Here is a 20,795-nt window from a genome sequence, read left to right on the forward strand (position 1 = left end):
CCTCTCTGAATCTAACAGGGAAGATTTAGAATTTCTCGTTTCATGTAATCATGTCACTTGGTGGTTTAACTTCTGTGTTTATTTTTTTTTAAGATTTTATTTATTTATTTGACAGAGAGAGAGAAGGGGGTGCAGCAGGGGGAGCAACAGGCAGAGGGAGAGGAGGAGCCCCCGATGTGGGGCTCCATCCCAGGCCCCTGGGATCATGACCCAAGCCGAAGGCAGACGCTTAACTGACTGAGCCACCCAGGCGCCCCAACTTTTGTGTTTAAAGATGACTTCTCTTATGAATGGGACAGAGGTAGGTGCAAGATGTGATGTAACTTTGGATAGTGTGGGCAAATACAAAGGCCAGAGTTTAATAGATTGACATAAAAAAGAAGTGGATGTTCTCCCGATTTTTTCTTTGACATCATTTGCTATGAAAGCTTCCATTTCATACCTGTGTTCCCCAGTTGAAAGGTAATGCTTCCTTATGTTATCGGTCCTGTGTAAATTGTTTTCCCGAGGGTACATTGGGTTGGTTTTTCCAGACATATAATCATTTTAATCTTAGGGTGTTATCACCATCTTAAAAGACAGGATGGCAGGATGTGAGAAGAGTACAGTTGGAGCTCTGGAGCTCTGCGACATGTGAGAAAGTGCACTCTCAGATCATAGGCAAGCCCTCTGAGTTCTTTCCCTCATTGGAGACTTGGCAGCTGTGATGACCTTGGGCAGATTACTTAACTTCCCGCAAGCCTCAGTTTCCTTGTAATGGAAGGCAAGGCAGGTTTTACAGAGAGGCAAACTGAGGTTCTGAGGAGGAAGTGCCTTCTCCGTGAACTAGGAGGTTGCGCTAGGAAGCCTCAGGTTAGGGTATAACTCTTAGATTTCCACTCGATCCGGATGTCTCTGCTACATCAGAGTCATAGGAATGTGAGTTTCAGTGACTTATTTTTAAATTTCTTGAAAAAAATTATGCATGTGCGTCATTACTCAGTTTTTTATCCAATCAGTAGTTGATTTTGAGAAATGTGCTAGGGTAAGAGACATTGTCATTCATACACTTAAAAATACTCATTTAGGGGGCGCCTGGGTGTCTCAGTCGTTAAGCGACTGCCTTTGGCTCAGGGCGTGATCCCAGCGTTCCAGGATCGAGTCCCACTTTGGGCTCCTCCGCTGGGAGCCTGCTTCTTCCTCTCCCACTCCCCCTGCTTGTGTTCCCTCTCTCGCTGGCTGTCTCTCTCTGTCAAATAAATAAATAAATAAATAAATAAATAAATAAATAAATAAAATCTTTAAAAAAAATACTCATTTAGGAATTTTTCTTTTAAAATAAAGTTACTGTTATCTTAAAAATTTAGTACGTATTATTATAGAAAACTTGGAAAACACAAACAGAAGAAAGAAAACATTTACATGCATGTCTTTGAAGTTACTTTAAGTGCATTTTCTTCCAGGCTTTTTCCTTTCTAATGGTTTACATTGTTGTGGTAAATAATTGGTAGTTAGATTTCAGAAAAAAATAACTAGTGATTAAAAATTAATATACTATTAATTTTAAGTCTTTTTCTCTCTCTTTAGTGTAAAAGGAATTTTCACATAGTAAAAATCTGTGGAAAAGTGTAAAGAAGAAAATAATGCTCAGAGTCGCGTCACGTATTTTTCCCGTATCGATGGACATCTGTGTTTCAAAATACAGGTTTGATATCTCCTGCTTCCCCTTTCTTCACCTCTTTATCCCATTTTTTTTTAGAGTTATTTGTTTATTTTAGAGAGAGAGAGAGCGTGCACGTGCCCGTGCGTGCACGTGAGGGGTCGTTGGGGGAGGGAGGAGGAGGGAGGGGCAGAGGGAGAGAGAGTATCCGGAGCAGACTCCCTGCTGAGCATGAAGCCCGACACAGGGCTCCATCCCGCAACCCAGGAGATTACGACCCAAGCAGAAATCACAGGTCAGATGCTTAACTGACCCAGCCACCCAGGCTCCTCTCTTTATCCTAATCTTTTAAACAGAGGCTAGTAGTTTCTGTTCCATAGAAGCAGAGATATTCCAGGAAAAAGAATAAGGTATGTCACAATGATTCAAGGATTCCTAAATCCTATACTAATATAACTTTCTCTTGTTCTCAGTTTTCTCTTTTATAAAATTCAGAATTTGGACTAGATGTTCCTCTCCATGGTTGTGTCAAATCATCATGTTTTATACTTTAAACTTACACAATGTTACACGTCAACTACATATTAATAAAGCTGGAAATATAAATCAGACCAAAAAAGTAATTATGATGTGAGATAGAATTTTGTAGTAAACTAAGCACCAAAACAAATATTATAATAAAGGGAAGTTTCATGGATTGGTGGACATTGTTGTATTTTCCTAATTATAGTTTTGGTGTTTTTTTTTTTTTAACATCACTCTTATTTTGCTATAGATTTATTTTACTTGAGGTTTTAGATCAGTTTCCTGAGGTGGGTTAATCTTAACTTTTCAGCCAAGTTTGGAGGTGATGTAGCACAAGGTTAAGAGGCAGACCATCTGAGTTCTATTTTTCAAGTGCCAGTGCTTGGGAGTAAGAGTAGGGTGAAGAGCCAAGGGGGCTGAAACCTAACCTATACTCCATTCACTAAGCAGTACACAGTTTTTGGTGTTCTTTTCCTAAGTTGCACGAAAGTACTCTATGGGATAGCAATGACTATGACTGGGTTGTTGAAGGGAAAGCAGACGGTCAATATGGTCCTCAATGTCGTCTGCTGACCCTGACATCCATTGGAACAGCCATCATCCTATCTAGTCCTTAAAGGTCAGTCCATGTAATTCCCCAGAATTTCCTTATTCCCATCTCCACAGGCTCTTCATCTCTCTTGTTGTGCTTCCTTTGAGGGGCCATGGAAATCGTTCTGTTCTCAGACTGTGCTGGGACACAGGAAACTTGTAACATTGTCTCCACTGCCATCTACCTAGGCACACCATGCATCCATTTCTCCTTGGACGCCCTGCCATTGCCATAAGCTCAGCATGAACAATGGGTCTAGGTTTCTTTTCCTCCCAGAGACCATCAGCCTTTTATAGGGGTTTTGAATCTTTCCCAGAACTCCGTCCAAGAAGTGGGGACATGCTTCCTCTTTCTGGGACCTACTAGATGCTGTTACCACTTCTCTGATTCCATTTTGGTAAGATGGAGACTTCCCTTTGCCTGAGGAGTCTTTTCTAGTCTGGAGGTTGGAGTGGGGTGAGGCTGGGACATTTTGCTCTAACTTGTCATGTATTTCCCCTATATGCTTTATGTGCCATGGCTCCTTTTTTGTTTGTTTTTAACTTCCAAATGGCCTAAGTTTTAAAATCCTAAATCTCAGAATGAGCCTCTCTAAATCACATTATCCGCGGACACACCATTTTCCCTAGTCAAGGACACAGACAATCTAGTGTCTGGATAGTGGTGGTGGTTTGTGTGTGAGAAGGCAAGGGGGAGCTGGAAAAAAATATTGCGGAATGGGGGTATAGCAATGTCTTAATATTTTTAAAAAGTTGAATAAAGCTTTTTCCTTGTGTTCTTTTTGTTAGTCCTAATATCCTCAAAAGCATTATTTCCCCACTTGAATGACCTAGGAACCCTTTAAAAAAATCATTTGGCACATGCCTGAGAATAAATCTGTGGATCAGGTGTGTCGAATTGCAGTTGCGAAGCTGAGCACCCATGGAAGGTGACTTGAGGGCTAGAACACCCCATCTGGACTTGTCAACTTTCTTTGGCCACATTTCCCTGGAATGAAGCCTTCACTGCTTTCAACAAAGAGTTTAAAGTCACAGCGCACATATGGATAATGACTTTTTGGTGCGTTGTCTTTGGTAAGACCTAAGTTGTGATGCATATGGGCGAGAGTGTAGCAATTGCTTCCTGTGTAAGAACTCTTGGCTTTGTAAGAACTTTTGTCTATCTTTTTTCTAGTTGCTTTTCCATGTGGCTGGAGGGAGATGGAAACAAGTCTGCTCTGAGATCATTGTCTTCCTCTCATTGGCTGCCCCTTAATTTTCTCTTTGAATCTATGCCTTCCAGTAATCTGGAGACTTAAAGAAAGTCTGGGGGCTGGGTGTTTCTTTTTTCTTTTTTAAAAAAGATTTATTTATTTGAGAGAGAAAGAGAGAGTGGAGCAGGGAGGGGCGGAAGGAGAGAGAATCTCAAGTCGACTCCCCGCTGAGCACAAAGCCGGATGTGGGGCTCGTGCTCACGACCCGACCCTGAGATCATGACCTTAGCTGAAATCAAGAGTCGGACGCTTAACTGACTGGGCCACCTAGGCGCCCACGGGGGTGTTTCTTATTGGAAACAAGTTTGACTCTCTCTTTTTCAGTGAATTATTTTTTTCCTTTCTTTTTTCTTGAGGTGTAATTATATGCAGTGAAATGTACGACTCTTAAGTGAACAGCTTGAAAATGTTTTGCCAATGCAGCCACATGCAGTCATGACCCAGATCAAACCATGGACATTTCCACCACTCTGGAAGTTTTCTATTGCCTCTTCCCAGTCAATACCCACTCCTCCAGGTAATCGCTATTTTGATTTCTATCGTCTCTTTGGCAGACGCTGGCATTCTGTGGGCATTCTCTTCTGACGCCTGAAGAGGTAAGCTGGCCCCGACTCTTCCCCTGACCTGCAGAGGAAGGAATGGGTCTCTGGCCATTGTGGGGAAACCTCAGCTCTCCTGCTCTTTCTTTCAATACTTTTGTGCTACTGCTTTTTGTTGGACGAGCTTTTCCTTCTGGATTGGAAAAGAGCAAGAGTCGGGTGTTTAGGGAAAAAGGGCCAAAGTAGGTAGTTTGGACTGCTTTGGTTCCAGGCCTTCAGCTGCCTTCAACTGAGGAAGTGATATTTTTCAAGTAGTCCATCCTAATTCATCAATAAGTAGGATGCTTTTACTGTTCCGCATAGTCCATGTTCTTCCACTCAATAATACTGTGTCTGCTATAGCCTATGGCTGGCAGCAATTACGTGGGTTTAGGCTATAGTATACATCGATAATATGTACTTTGGCTTAAGGAATGCTTTTGGTGGTATGTGGTTGCTGAGATTTAAACATAGGTTTTGCATTTTGTTCTGGAGACTTCCATAACATTTTCTAAATTCAGTGGGTAAAAGGCTGGTTTTGTGGACATTTGTAAACAGGGGACACATGAGACCACGGGGTTGGGAGCAATCCAGCTTTGAAGGTGCTAAAGTTGGTGTTACCCCAATGTAAATTTTTTTTGTAAAAAAAATACAGAAGCTCATGGAAGCTGTTAAGAAGGGATAAGACTCAACCCAGGCACCAGTGTGTGAGCCCTCCTAAAGGGCCAGAAAAAAAGCATAATTTGGGGAAGGGAAACATTTGTTATCTATTCTGAAACTTTACGTGGAAAATTGAAGGACAGATCTATGGGGGGGGGGGACACTAATTTATATCTGGAACAAGAATAGACTTGTTAGTGGGAAGAACTGCATCATTGCAAATTTATAGGGTGGTGGCCAAGTTCAAGGATTTCCCATGGCTGCATTGGCATTTTGAGCTTGTGTTCTCATGTGGTCTATGCAGTGAAACCCTTCTGGTGAATTTGCTTGGAAAACTTAGCATAGATTAACTAGGTTCTATTAAGTAGCCAGCACCAGCTTTGTCTGCTGTGGTATATGCAGGTTGTTTCCCAGTGACCCCTATGTATATGGACAGGAGATTTTGTTAGGCAGACTTTACTTTCTGCAGGTGTAGACTTTGATCTGGGGGACGGAAGGTCCAAATACTGGAATGGGAAGGACTTTATTCTGTGGGTTGCAACTAATCCTAAAAGCTCTACTTTTCTCCAGGAAATTGGTATAATTATTTTCCAAAATACCCTCAAACTTTTTTTCCCTGTAGGTAAAAATGCTGGTGCTCATATGAGTAGAGATAGGGATATGCTAACATGGAAAGGGCAGCTTGTGAGTCACTGATGGGGGCGTGTTTTCCATGGTCAGAATTGTACTTACACCTCTTGCTTTTGGCCATTTCCCCCCACTCTAGTCCACTTCAGACTTGCATATTCAGAGACTGAGAACTCAGGGGCTCTTTCTTGCTGAAATCCCTTCCATTTTCCATGCAAGACCCTGCTATGCTTGTCTTCTTTCTGGTCTCTAGAAATGTGTGAGTCCTTACATCTCCTGATGACTCCTCATTCTCTTTTGTTATCTGCCATCTTGAACCAAAGGCTGTCAGGCATAATTTTGGATGTCAGTGGAATCGGTATAGACAGTCGTATATGGTACGATTTTAAGATTGAATTAATAGCCCATTCTGGGGCACCTGGATGGCTCAGTCTGTTAAGTGTTTGCCTTCAGCTCAGGTCATGATCCTGGAGTCTCAGAATGAAGCTCCACATAGGGCTCCCTGCCCAGCGGGGAGTCTGCTTCTTCCTCTCCCTCTGCCCCTCCCCTCACTCCTGCTCCCTTTCACTCTCTCAAATAAATAAATAAGTAAATAAGTAAATAAATAAATAAATAAAATCTTTAAAAAAAAGAGAGCCCATTCTGGATTATTTCAGATGCTTCTAGATGAAGAGTAGAAAGATTCACAAGGTATTGAAGGACAGATACCCGGGAGCACTGACAATTTCCTGACAACATGTTCTGATATTCTTCCCTGCTAATTGACCATTGAATTGCTATTGAACTTGTAAGGTTAACAGGCTGAAAAACAAAATACTGGCGAATGTTGGCTTGGGAGAAGATTACAGTTCCTCCTCCACATAATCCCATCTGTGGCAGAAACTTTTATTTGTCTTACTAAATCAAAATTCCCTTTCTTCCATATATATATATATATATATACACACACCCATCCTCCTTGTTTTTGGTTGTAGCAATGCTTTCAGCTATATTTCTAGGCCTCTCTTACAGGTAGAGGTGTCATCTGAGACAGTTCTAGCAAATAAGATGTACGTAGAAGTGATGGGAGGAAAGTGTTCTTAGAAGCTTATTGAAAGGGGCTGACTCTGCTGACAGGATCCCTTTTTGCCTTCTGCTCTTCTTCCTGTCCGAGAGGAATTCCAAGACTCCAGGAACTCAGAGTGTGGCCTAGAAGGAGCTCTGGGCTCTAGGTGAACAAGTCGCTTGTGGAGGGGTGAAGTCAGACGAGAGCGCAGGTGGGTGGGACTCCTTTGTCCGAGCAGGGGTGCTAGTTGAGACCAGTTTCTGATTTTATTTTCCATGCATAGGTAGGCATTTCTTGGTTTATCCCATAATTCATTTCTGAAATCAGACTTTATGGTACAAGAGCATTAACAGGAAACTTATTTCATAGTATTTTAAAATTTAAAAACTACATTGTGCTCCAGACAAGTTGAAAACTTATCTGTACCAATACCAGCACATAGATATTTATAGCTTTATTCATAATTGCCAAAACTTTGAAGCAACCAAGATGCCCTTTCGTCGGTGAATGGGTAAATAAATGGTGGGTTACCCAGACAATGACATATGAGTCAGCACTAAAAAGAATGAGCTTTCAAGCCATGAAGACACATGGAAGAAGCTAAATGCATTTTACTCAGTGGAGGAAGCCAATCCGAGAAGGTACATACTGCATGATTCCAGCTCTAGGACATTCTGGAAAAGGCAAAACTATGGAGACAGTAAAAAGATCAGTGGTTACCAGTCCTAAGGGGGAGGGAGGGATGAACAGAAGGAGCACAGAGGGCTTCTACGACAGTGCTCCGTATGACACTGCAACAGTGAGTATGTGTCATTCCACATTTGTCAATGTCCCGAGAATGTTGAACACCAACAGTGAACCCTAATGCAAACTATGGACTTTGAGTGATTAAAAGAACACACGATATATATTGAAAAAAATACATGATGTAAAAATACATGATATATGTATCATGTAATAATATGTGATATATGTGTATCTCCCTTCTCCACAACTGCTTTACCTTCAGGGTCAGAATGAGGAAAAGAAATAAGAGCAGTCTTGATCCTCCAAGGGGATGGAGCAAAGTTCTTGACCCCTGCCGTATTCTGCCCCGTGTGGCTCTCACTGGGACTATTTGTGGGCCTCCACTACTCCCAAGACCCATGTCACGGAGTCTAATGCCCCGGGGCCTCGCTGTCTTCTGTACTGGCAAAGGTACACTGAGCCATTTACAAGTGATTTGTTGGGCTGCTACTCAGAGCCACACTCAGCACCAGCGTGCGGTCCTGGAGGGAGCTTGGGGCAAGACTGGCTGGCACTGGTGGAAAAGCCAATCTCATTCGTTAACTCTGTAGATATTAAATGTATCCGTGCATGTCAAAAACAGAAGACAAGACTGGGAGAGGGTGAATAAAAAATCAGGTATTTGAGACTGAAAAGACTACTTTTTGGGAAAAGAGTCACAAAATTTACAACTGGAACTACAGAAAATATATTTGCAAAGATCCTTAATTGCACATAAGCGTTGACATTAACCTGGATTTAAAAACCCTTGAAGGGACTCCTGGGTGGCTGAGTTGGTTAAGCATCTGCCTTTGACTCAGGTCATGATTCCAGGGTCCTGGGACGGGGCCCCGCATCGGGCTCCCTGCTCAGCGGGAAGCCTGCTTCTCCCTCTCCCTCTGCCTGCTGCTCCCCCTGCTTGTGCTCTCTCGCGCTCTCTCTCTGTCCAATAAAAAACAAAACAAAAAACAAAAACAAAAACAAAACTTTGAAAATATACTGGGCATAAAATATTAGAAACTTATTCTTACTCTTGCCAAATTTTTTAGAAAAATTTCTTATGCAGACATGTTATTCATGAAGATTTTTTAGAAAACTCAATATTAAAAAGTTTTTCTTTCCTCAGATACTCTCAGTCAAGGTCAGAAGTCCTCAACTCAAACTTCATCTTAAAGGTGTTTTTGGTTTTGAGGAAAGTTTCCTTTCTTCTCAGTAAATGTTTATTACCTTCAGACTGATTAATGATCAGAAGAGTAAGTCTGAGATAATGTGGATAAAAAGCATTGTGTATTTTGGGGCTCCTGGGTGGCGCAGTCGTTAAGTGTCTGCCTTCAGCTCAGGGCGTGATCCTGGCGTTATGGGATCGAGCCCCGCATCAGGCTCCTCCGCTGGGAGACTGCTTCTTCCTCTCCCACTCCCCCTGCTTGTGTTCCCTCTCTCGCTGGCTGTCTCTATCTCTGTCAAATAAATAAATAAAATCTTAAAAAAAAAAAAAGCGTCATGTATTTTGTTTGGGGAAGCGTTTGAAATGTTTTTGGAGTTCTACTGTTACCTCTGACCACTGTGGTGATCTTGGCCATAGGTGTCTGACTGTCGCTTGGGAAAGAATTACTTAGATTCACACCATCCTATGTAGTGAGCACAGTTAATGGCCAGGTAGCAAGCACGCCAAGGGAAAGTTTTAATGCTCTGGTTTCACTCCATAAGCAGCAGTAGAAGTGCTCTGGAATATTTTACCTTGATTATTATTAGGACCCTGATTATTATTATTCTAAAATTTTTGAGATCTTATTAATTTTATTATTTATTTATGTATTTTGCTCATTAAATTTCACAATAATCTTATGTAACAAATACAATTTACATTTTCTTTGTATGCTTGAAGTTTTCCCAGTTCGATTCATAGCTTCCTTGATCTCAAAACCCATGCTATCAGCCAGTCAAAATGAACTTTAGTTTATCAAAGGGGTTAGAAGATTGAAAACATGGTGTATTAGGTTCTCCAGAAAAATAAACAAATCAAACAAATGTGTATACACACATACACATAGTAAATATAAATATATTTATATATATGTATATTATATAGTAAATATAAATATGTAGTAAATACATATATTTGTATTTACTCTAAGGAATTGGCTCATATGATTATGGATGCTGACGGGTCCCAAGGTCTGCAGTCAGCAAGCTAGAGACCCAGAAGAGCTAATGGTGTAGTTTCTCTTCTGGAAGCCAGCAAGCTCCAGACCCAAGAAGACCCAGTGTTTCAGCTGCAGTTCAAAGGCAAGGAAAAACCATTGTTCCAGGGCAAAGCAGTCAGGCAGCAGGAGTTACCTCTTATTGACCTGTTTGGTCTATTCATGTCTTCAACTGATTGGATGAAGCCCACCCACACTGAGGAGGGCAATCTGCTTTACTTAGTCTACTAATTCAAGTGTTCATCTCATCCAGAAAACCCTCAACAGACACACCCAGAATGTTTGACTAAATGTGTGATGAGACATATTTGAATTTTAATTTTTATTAATTTTGCATCAAATAAGTAGATAAAATGTAGATAGAATGTGCCTCCTACCATTTAACAAAAACAGTATTTCACAATTATATTAATGAGAAGATTCATAAGGGTCATGAAGATAAAATTAATGAATTCTTAGATCTACAGGAATAGTTCAGTATCTCAGAGACAAACGTCTATAGTTCTCATTCTATGAAAAGGTACATGTTTCTGTTTATTTTTCTCCTTTACTTAAAATTAGTATTTGTTTTTGTTTGTTTGTTTGTTTTTTAAATTTATTTATTCGACAGAGACAGAGACAGCCAGCGAGAGAGGGAACACACACAGGGGGAGTGGGAGAGGAAGAAGCAGGCTCATAGCGGAGGAGCCTGATGTGGGGCTCGATCCCAGAACGCCAGGATCACGCCCTGAGCCGAAGGCAGACGCTTAACCGCTGTGCCACCCAGGTGCCCCAAAATTAGTGTTTGTTATTGCTATTCAGTTTAAAATTTCTTCATAAATTTCCTGGCACTTTGCTATCATTATTATATTGTGCTTTACATGCCATGACTGAATGTGCATATTTAGACACCTTGAATTGTTTGAAATTGTCAGCAAAATTTCTTGCTGTATTGTCGGTGTTGGGGAAATTTTATTGGATAAGATGTCTTAGTGGAATATAGCCAGATGGGGAAACCAAACATAAAGATACCAGTGTGTTAACATTTTTCTTGGCATTTTAATGTAAAACTTGTGCAAGAGAACCTAAATTGTACTCCCCCATTTTCAAAGTTTTAGGTTCTTTTTTCCTATGGTCATAAAAAAAGCTATGAAAGCTCTCGGTGTGGATTGGTGTGTCAATCACGGTTCAGTCAGAAAAGCAGAAACTCTAGGATGCATATAATGTATAATGCATGTGCACGTGTGTGTGCATATAATGCATGTGCATATGTGTGTGCATTTAATGTGTGTGTATAATGCATGTGCATATGTGCGTACATATAATGTATGTGTATATAATGCATGTGCATATGTGTGCATATAATGTATGTGCATATAATGCATGTGCATGTGTGTGCATATAATGTATGTGCATATGTGTGTGCATATAATGTATGTGCATATAATGCATGTGCATATGTGTGTGCATTTAATGCATGTGATATAATGCATGTGCATATGTGTGCATATAATGCATGTGATATAATGCATGTGCATATGTGTGCATATAATGTATGTGCATATAATGCATGTGCATATGTGTGCATATAATGCATGTGATATAATGCATGTGCATATGTGTGCATATAATGTATGTGCATATAATGCATGTGCATATGTGTGCATATAATGCATGTGATATAATGCATGTGCATATGTGTGTGCATATAATGCATGTGCATATAATGCATGTGCATATGTGTGCATATAATGCATGTGATATAATGCATGTGCATATGTGTGCATATAATGTATGCGTATATAATGCATGTGCATATGTGTGCATATAATGTATGTGCATATAATGCATGTGCATATGTGTGCATATAATGTATGTGCATATAATGCATGTGCATATGTGTGCATATAATGTATGTGCATATAATGCATGTGCATATGTGTGCATATAATGTATGTGCATATAATGCATGTGCATATGTGTGCATATAATGTATGTGCATATAATGCATGTGCATATGTGTGCATATAATGCATGTGCATATAATGCATGTGCATACGTGTGCATATAATGCATGTGATATAATGCATGTGCATATGTGTGTGCATATAATGTATGTACATATGTGTGTGTGTATGACTTGACCTTACACAATTGCGGGAGCTGATTAAGCTGTCTCTGCAAGGCTGTCACCTTCCTGACTGATGTAGGAATTCTGCAGCCCACAGGGCCGGCAGTCAGGAAGAAGATGAAGGTATAGGGGATAAAGACCAGGGACAAGCAGGAAACCATGAACAAGAGCTGGAGCCCATGAGAACAGGCAGAAGCCCATGTCAGATCCTGAGCGGAAACTAGGGCCCCTCGTCATGGCACTAAACACTCACACCTGGCCCAGAAGTCGGAGACGCTGAGGAGGATCCTGGGGAAGCTGGAGAGGTTGTAGGCCTGCATCAACCTCATGCCAACAAAGTGAGTCAGCAGATCACTGACATGTGGGCTGAGGCTACACTTCTGCCCTTCGAATTTCCCACGAGATTCTCTTGGGATGACCCTAAACAGAAACAAGCAGTTTCTGGCAAATGTAGTTCAGATGAACGAAGATGACACATGACAAAGTCACCACGGTTACGGACTCCGATCACTGACAACCTATTCATTCATTAAGCCATTCGTCATTCTGAAATCCTGAACTCCAGCTTCGGCACTGTAGTTGCATGGGGCTTACCCAGCATCGATCTGGCCATCCCTCCAAAGACAGCTTGTTAGTTTCTCTCTCTCTCTTCCAATCTGTGTGTGCACACGCGTGCGCGTGTGTGTCTGTGTATGTATATATATATGTGCACACACATGTGTATAAACTTGCACATTATTTGTAAAATTGTATGCACACATATACACACATACATTCTCACAATATATGGATTAAATCCAGGGTAAATTTTACTTGTATTTCATTTTACTTACATTTTATTCTAAGTGTCATGTTTTACACTTGGCTGTTATTTTTTAAAAGATTTTATTAACTTGTTTGACAGAGAGAGAGAGAGAAAGAGAGAGAGAGCATTGGCAGGAGGAGTGGCATGCAGAGGGAGAGGGACAAGCAGATCCCCTGCAGAGCAGGGAGCCCGATGCGGCGCTCCATCCAAGGACCCTGGGATCATGACCTGAGTTGAAGGCAGATGCTTAACCAACCGGGCCACCCAAGGAGCCCAGATACTTGGATAGTTAGTCCCCCTCTGACCGCCATCACCATTCTTAGTATGAATGGGTATCTTGGGCCAGGTGACAGATGACTGAGCCTCCTGCCTGTAGCTTAGTCAGGTGGGTTGCGGCCCATTTTCATCCATCACTGGACTCATGAGCTGACGAGGCGGAAGAACCCCTCTCAGATTCATCTCTTACGTTTCACATACTGAAATAACTCTTACTTATTCTAGAATAAGTGGGCATTTGAGTATCTTCGTTCTTCCATGTTCTTCAGTTTCCTGGTGTATTCGTTTTCTGTGTTTCACAACAAATTACCACAGATTCAGCAGTTTAAACCAGCACTTACTATCTCGTGGCTGGATTCCCTGCTCAGGATCTCACTAGGCTGAAACCAAAGTGGCAGGGCTGCATTCCTTTCTGGAAGTTCTAGGGAAGAATCTGCTGCCCAGCTCATTTGAGATGTTGGTAGAATTTGGTTCCTTCTCATGCATTCCATGTGGCCCCTGCATTTACCAGCAGGCACCTCCCTGTTGAGTCCTTCTCAGGCTTTTAATCTGTCTTCGTTTTCTTGGGATTTTTGTACCAAGTTACCACAAGCTGGGCGCTTTAACCCAGATTTAACGATATAAATTCATTCTTTCACAATTCTCGTCTAGAACTCCAGGTGTTGATAGGTCCATGCTCCCTATAGAAGTCCTAGGAGAGAAGTCTTCCTTGCCCCTCTCTAGCCGCTGGTGGCTCCAACAGTCTTTGGGGTCTCTGCATCTGTTGTCACGCGGCCTTAGTACTGGTGTGGGCTCTGTACCTCTGCAGCCAAACCTCACTCTCCTTTTTAATACAGATGCCAGTCATTGGATTTAGGGTTCCCTCTACCCCATCTAGTATTACCTCACCATAACTCGATTACATCTGCAAAGACCCTATTTCCAAAAGGACGCATTTACAGGTCCTGGGGGCAGGACCTGGACATACTTTTGGTTGAGAATTTTTTCATCCTTTTTTTTTTTCATTTTCATATTGTTCTTGAAATCTGGTGTTTATTTTACGTTTACAGCATAATTAAGTCGGGCTACTCACATTTCAAGTGCACAATGGTGTCAACCTAAATAAAGAGGTAAACTGAGGCAAGCTTGAATTGCCAGAAATTGAGTTTATTTGGGAAAAGCAGGGGAATTGCAATGTGGGAAATGTGTACTGTAGCAGGCGACAGGCACGTTCCTCGGGAATTGGGGGCTGGTTTTATTTATGGGCAAGAAGTGCAAAGAGGGAGAAGTCCAGCCAGAGTCCAAGCAGTAGTTCATTGGCTTGAGGATAGGGAGAGATTCTCAGCAGATGTTCATTAGTCGGGAGATAAGAGTTGGTCTTTTGTAAACAAGTCGCTTACAGTAAATCAATCTCTTTCAGTTCTTAAGTTCTGTTTTTCTGAGGGCACATGCGTGAGATTCTTCGTTTCATAACCTCCGGTTCCATTTTAGATATTGAAATCCTCTCACTGTGGACACATGTGTCTGGTAGCTGCCATCTTGGACAATATAGGTGTAGCAAGCACCTCAAAATCATTAGCCTTAGGGAAGGTTATGGAAATATCCATGCACTTACTCCTATAACCGCTCCCTTGCATTCTGGTTTTACACACGTACTGGTGGCCAGCGGGTTCCCACCGCATCTCTCACTGGGACGCCAGAGAAATTCCAGAGCGGGAAGAGAGAAAGAGGCTTGCAGGTGAGGCAAGGTGCTGTTGGGTTGCACTTGCTTGGAGCTGGATAGCAGGGCAAAAACTAAAAGTGGGCAGAGATGAAGTGAGACAGGTTACAAGACGTGTCTGCTATATCTAGCAAGCAGAGAAATGAAAATAAAAACAAGAAGGTGACGACGTTATTTTTTGTTCTATCGTATTGGGGGAGATTTTTTAAATGACAATCCCTTTTAGGTGGCTATTCGAATGAGAATCTGCACACAAGCTCTGCAAATGGAAAGCATTTGGGAATCGCTGGGGAGGTATTAAGACAGGGTGCGGCCACTGATTAGATTCAAGAGGTCAGGGAAAGGGAGGGGTATCACTGGGCTCCAGCCTGAGTCACAGGAAGGATTCCTCCACTGTTAACTTAGGCTGGGGAGACAGGAAGGAGAACTGGTGTTTCAGGAATAAGAAACGCTTTGGAATGTTGAGTTAGAAATTTGTGTTCCGAGCTTGTTAATGAGGTAAGATTTGTGAGTCACTGCAAATAAGTCGTAGCTGACTCCTTCTCCAGAAAGATAGTGAGATTTTGAAAGGGCTTAGGGAAAAATGCCAATATTTTTTTTTGAAGATTTTATTTATTTGACAGAGAGAGAGAGAGAGAGAAAGAGAGCACAAACAGGGGGAGTGGCAGAAGGAGAGGGAGAAACAGGTTCCCCACTGAGCAGGGAGCCCAATGAAGGGTTAGATCCCAGGACCCTGAGATCATGACCTGAGCCGAAGGCAGATACTTGACTGACTGAGCCATCTGGGCGCCTCCCAGAATGCCAGTATCTCAGGGTGTTCTGAAGGGTGAAGCTAGTGGAGGAGGGCAGGTTTGGAGAGGTAGGAGGAAAACAAAGAAATCAGACATCACAAATTGGAGATACTTCCAAGGGAGAAGTTTAACAGGGTTGAATGCCGCAGAAAGGTGGAGCGTAAGAAAGCCACAGTAATGCCATTCAACTTGGTGAAGAGGAAAGTGTTTGAGACCTTTGAGGGAGTAATGTCTGTGGAGCGAAATGGGCAAGATTCAGATGGCGCAGGGTTGGAAGGAGTTAAGACCCCTTCAACAAGAAGTGACGTGTGTATTAATGAAAGGAAAGAGAAATGGCTGTAGGAGGCAGTAAGATCAATGAGATGGCCGTTGGACTCCCGAATTGTGAACAGACTTACTTTGTAGACATTTAATAAGATATAAATAGGTTTTTAAATAATTAGAAATCTAGCATTATTTAAATTATTTTGATTAAAAAATTGATATTAATTATTAATTTTAGCTTGCCTTTTAACTTAAATAAATTTGAGTCTTTTAGAAGAAAAGTATTTTTACTGAAATGTATGACAATTAAAATGTTTCTTTTTTTAAGATTTATTTATTTATTTATTTGAGAGAGAGAAAGAGGGCACAAGCATGTGGGGAGAGGCAGAGGGAGAGGGAGAAGCAGGCTCCCCGCTGAGCAAGAAGCCTAATGTGGGGCTCGATCCCAGGACCCTGGGGTCATGACCTGAGCCAAAGGCAGATGCCTAACCGACTGAGCCACCCAGGCACCCGAAATGTTTCTATTTTAGTTTATGTTAGTGATAACATTAAAATTGTGTATACTGTGAATATAATGACATTTGACCTTACAATTCTGTAGATTGGCACTCTCCAATAGAAATATAATGTGAATTACAAACATGAGCCACATAAGAAATTTGAAATTTTCTAGTAGTCACATTAAAACAGCAAAAAAGATGAAATTAATTTTAATAATATTTTATTTATCAGTATAGTAAAAGTATCTAAAATATAATCAATATAAAAGTTTTTAATGAGGTATTCCATATATTTTCTTTTTCCAGCCTTGGAATTGTATATTTTATACTTAGAGCACATCTCAATTTGGACAGACCACATTTCATGTGCTCAGTAACTGCATACGGCTAGTGGCTACCACATCGGACAGTGTGTCCTTTGATCATTGTGGTCAATAGAAAAACAAAATAGGTGAAAATCTGTATTAAATCAACTTAATTCATGATTCTGCTGAAATGAAGGTAAGGAAATGAAATGTTATGAAATAAAGTATGTATTGATTTATAACGGATGTGTGTTTTTATTTTATTATTTACCCAAACATCAACAGAATACTCAGACACGCACGAGTATGAATGAATCAATTGTCTTTGACATTTTTCAGGCATATAAGAACCAACTTATACATTTTTTTTTTAAAGATTTTATTTATTCATTCAACAGAGAGAGAGAGACAGCCAGCGAGAGAGGGAACACAAGCAGGGGGAGTGGGAGAGGAAGAAGCAGGCTCCCAGAGTAAGAGCCTGATGCGGGGCTCGATCCCAGAACCCAGGATCACGCCCTGAGCCAAAGGCAGACGCTTAACAACTGAGCCACCCAGGCGCCCCGAACTTATACATGTTTAAATTTTGTCATTATAAAGTATCAAAGTAGAAGACTAAAACATTTCATTTTAAGAGTTTGCAAATTTCATTTATAACTTCTAAATATTTAGACATGGTATGTGGACCCTCATTAATACTCTCGCCTCAGGCCCTGCAAATGTTGGGGCCTGGCTTGTAACCCTCTTCCCTCAAATATTGACATGGCTCATTCCCTTACTTTTTGGGGTATGGGCTCAAATTTCCCTACCTCAGTGAGAACCAAAACCATATACGCTCACATAGTTTACTGCGTGTATTAACAGGACTTTACTATTTTATTATTTTCATCAACATAACTATTAGTCCAGGAAACTCTTGCTGAGGAAGAGAAAAGTTGTAAATAACGTTCTTGTTCATTCCAAAAACTTCCTGAAAGGCTATCAGCTTTTTCTGGAAAGCATCACATTGCAACTTATACCCCAAGACTACTTGAAGACTCTGAAGACATCACCTTAACATTTTCACCTTGCTGCGACCACCGATCCTAAACTTCCGAATTGTGATCCTTACACAATGTTAGCCAAGCACTGCCATTGAAAACCTGGCTTTAAACTGACTCAGGTCTCAATAAATATGCCAACGTAGCCCCCCCCCCCCCCAGTAATGAGATGCTGCGAAGACTCTGTAGTTTCCTTTATCAAGGTGAATATAAGTTCCGTTTGTCTAATCAAGAGGTTGTCTTAGTGCTCTTTTGGGGCATCAGTATGGCTTTTCTGGAACATTCTTGTTTAGAATTGCAACCCTGCCTTCACCCCTGTACTTTCTATCCTCTTCACTGCCTTAATATTCGCCCTAGCTCCTCTATTTCACTTATTAATGTGTTATTGTGTCATTCTGCTGTAATAATTTCAGTCCCACGGAAGGCTGGCATTTCTGTCTCTGTGTCTAGAGCAATTGCTGGTACCTAGCAGATTGTCAGCGGTTGTTGTTGAATGAATGAATAGTATCTAAATATTATGCACATGACTAACTTAAGCCCCAAATTAGGATTTGGGGCAGACATCTTTAAGCGATTTAATTGGCTCACATCCTACAAACCTTTATGAGTCTTCCTCACATTAAAGAAGGTCAAGGAGCACATGTGGTAACTGTTTTATGATTCTTTTATTTGAGATTTTCATTTTTGTTTTTATGACTTTTGACTACTAGAAAAACATGCTCTGTAAAGTTTCTAGCTAACACAATGATGTGGGACTTGGATTCCTCATAAGTCTACCTGTCTTTGGTTGTACGATTTCATAATTATATTTGAGGAGCCTACTGGTCCTATCCATAGGAACTCCATCAGCCTGTCTCCACATCCATTCAGGCTGGCCTTTGGTTAGTCAAATTGTTTTAAACAAGAGAATGTGAAAAAAGTCTTTGATCATTCCTGATGTTCTTTAATTCCAGAGAGGTTCTAACTCTCGAAGGAAACTTTTTTTTTTAAGACTTTATTTATTTGACCGAGAGAGCCAGAGCACAAGCAGGGGGAGTAGAGGGAGAGGGAGAAGAAGCAGACTCCCCACTGAGCAGGGAGCCTGATGTGAGGCTCCATCCCAGGACCCTGAGATCATGACCTGAGCCAAATGCAAACGCTTAACCTGAAACTTTTTTTTTTAAGATTTATTTATTTATTTGAGAGACTGAGACCGAGCGTGAGCAGGGGAGGTGCAGAGGAAGAGGAGACAGAATCCCAAGCAGACTCCAGACTCCGGCTAAGCACAGAGCCCACTTGGGGCTCAATCCTATGACCCATGAGATCACGCACCAAGCTGAAACCAAGAGTCGGAGGCTGAACCGCCTGTGTCACCCAGGTGCGCCTTGGCAAAAACTTCTGTATGAGAAATGATATCTGTGTCTACAGGACATGCCATCTTTTCATTCCCTGTGTATTATTAATTTTATTTGTCCTGGATCAGAGAGATTTATGCTTAGAACATCCTCCTCACCTCTATTTTTACCAAAATAAACTTTGGTATAATACTTTCACTTTCCAGGCGCCTGGGTGGCTTGGTCGTTAAGTGTCTGCCTTTGGCTCAGGGAGTGATCCCAGAGTCCTGGGATCGAGCCCCACATCGGGGCTCCTCTGCTGGGAGCCTGCTTCTTCGTCTCCCACTCCCCCTGCTTGTGTTCCCTCTCTTGCTGGCTGTGTGTCTCTCTCTCTGTCAAATAAATAAATAAAATCTTAAAAAAAAATAAAAAACTTTTACTTTCACATAATGAGACTCAAGAGAGACATAATAACTCACCACTGTATTTACTGTATGGATGATTTTGACAATGTCATCTACCACATATCCAGGTATCAACCTTGATAAGAAACCAAGGAAGAAGTGGCCATAATTCCAGGAAAAGCTATGCTTGTCCTGTGTAGCAGGTAGGCTTTGAATGTATACTCTGTTCATACATTGTATTAGTTTCTTTCTTTGCTTTGGTTGCTAGGAAACTCAGAGCCAAACTTGTTCCTTACCTTTGGCAGATGTGTAGGGACTTCCTAAATTTTACTTTGGATTTATTTTACTCTTCCTCCAAGATTCCCCTTCACTTTGACTTTTTTTATCTATTTTATCCCATTTAATTGTATGTATTTTTATCAGTCGCCTCAAATCCTTTTTCGATGTAAGTGTAAATGCTAGAATAAGTTAATACGCAAACAAATAAATAAAATGAGATTTGTTCAGGAAGAGGAGACATTTTAATTGTAATTTTTCAGCTTTTCTGCACCCAATGTTTTCCCAGTTTTTCTTCTAGTGACTGAAAAATTTACCCCAGATATCAGTTATTAAATGTGAAAAATGCACATAAAATTGGTGTCTTTTAAAAAACCATACAGAATAGTTCAATTGCTTTATATAAATGAAATGCAGGTCACTGCAGTTGATTAGCTCATTCTTTTGTATTATTAATTTTACTAAATGAAGCAGCTGTTAATGAAATATTCAGGAGGTCAAGTTATCAAGATTCATGAAGCGTCATATTTCACCTGAGAGGCTTTGTTGTCAGTTATCAAACATAAAATGAGTAGGGTGAAAAAATGAGTCTGAGAAAAATAATTTAAAAGTTGTCAGCGTGGTAATTAATCTGTTGGGCATTTTCCATGTTGATGATAAATGACACCTAATTACTTAAGCATTCTGTATTGTGTCTCCTCTCCAAAATTATTTTTTGGGAAGTTCACAACTATTAGACAATTTCTTAGGCCTGATGTGTGCCTACGTCAACTCTTTTTTTCCATTTCATTCCTCAGGCCATTTCAATAATGGAGGATTTGGCTTAAACCCACCGGCTGTGTAATTTCCAGGTTGTAGCTTTTAATTCATACAGAAGTGTCATAGCCTGAGCAGGCTTGTTGGGTTACACCTCTTTCTTCCGTTCTTGGGGAAGTTTAATCTGTGATCCTTTGAGTTACCCAGATAAAAAACTTTCAGCAAATCTCCAAGTCTTTTTTAAGATCCTGAATTTAAGATGAAGATTCATGGAAATTGGTCTAGGACATCTGTTTTGATGGAGTTTCTGCCAGCCAGTGAAAGGGTAGTGAGCATTCAGCAAGACTATCGTGAACTCATTCCCTTTAAGCACGA

The sequence above is a fragment of the Ursus arctos genome, unplaced genomic scaffold (assembly GCF_023065955.2).
Source record: "Ursus arctos isolate Adak ecotype North America unplaced genomic scaffold, UrsArc2.0 scaffold_11, whole genome shotgun sequence".
In the NCBI taxonomy this organism is placed as follows: Eukaryota; Metazoa; Chordata; class Mammalia; order Carnivora; family Ursidae; genus Ursus; species Ursus arctos.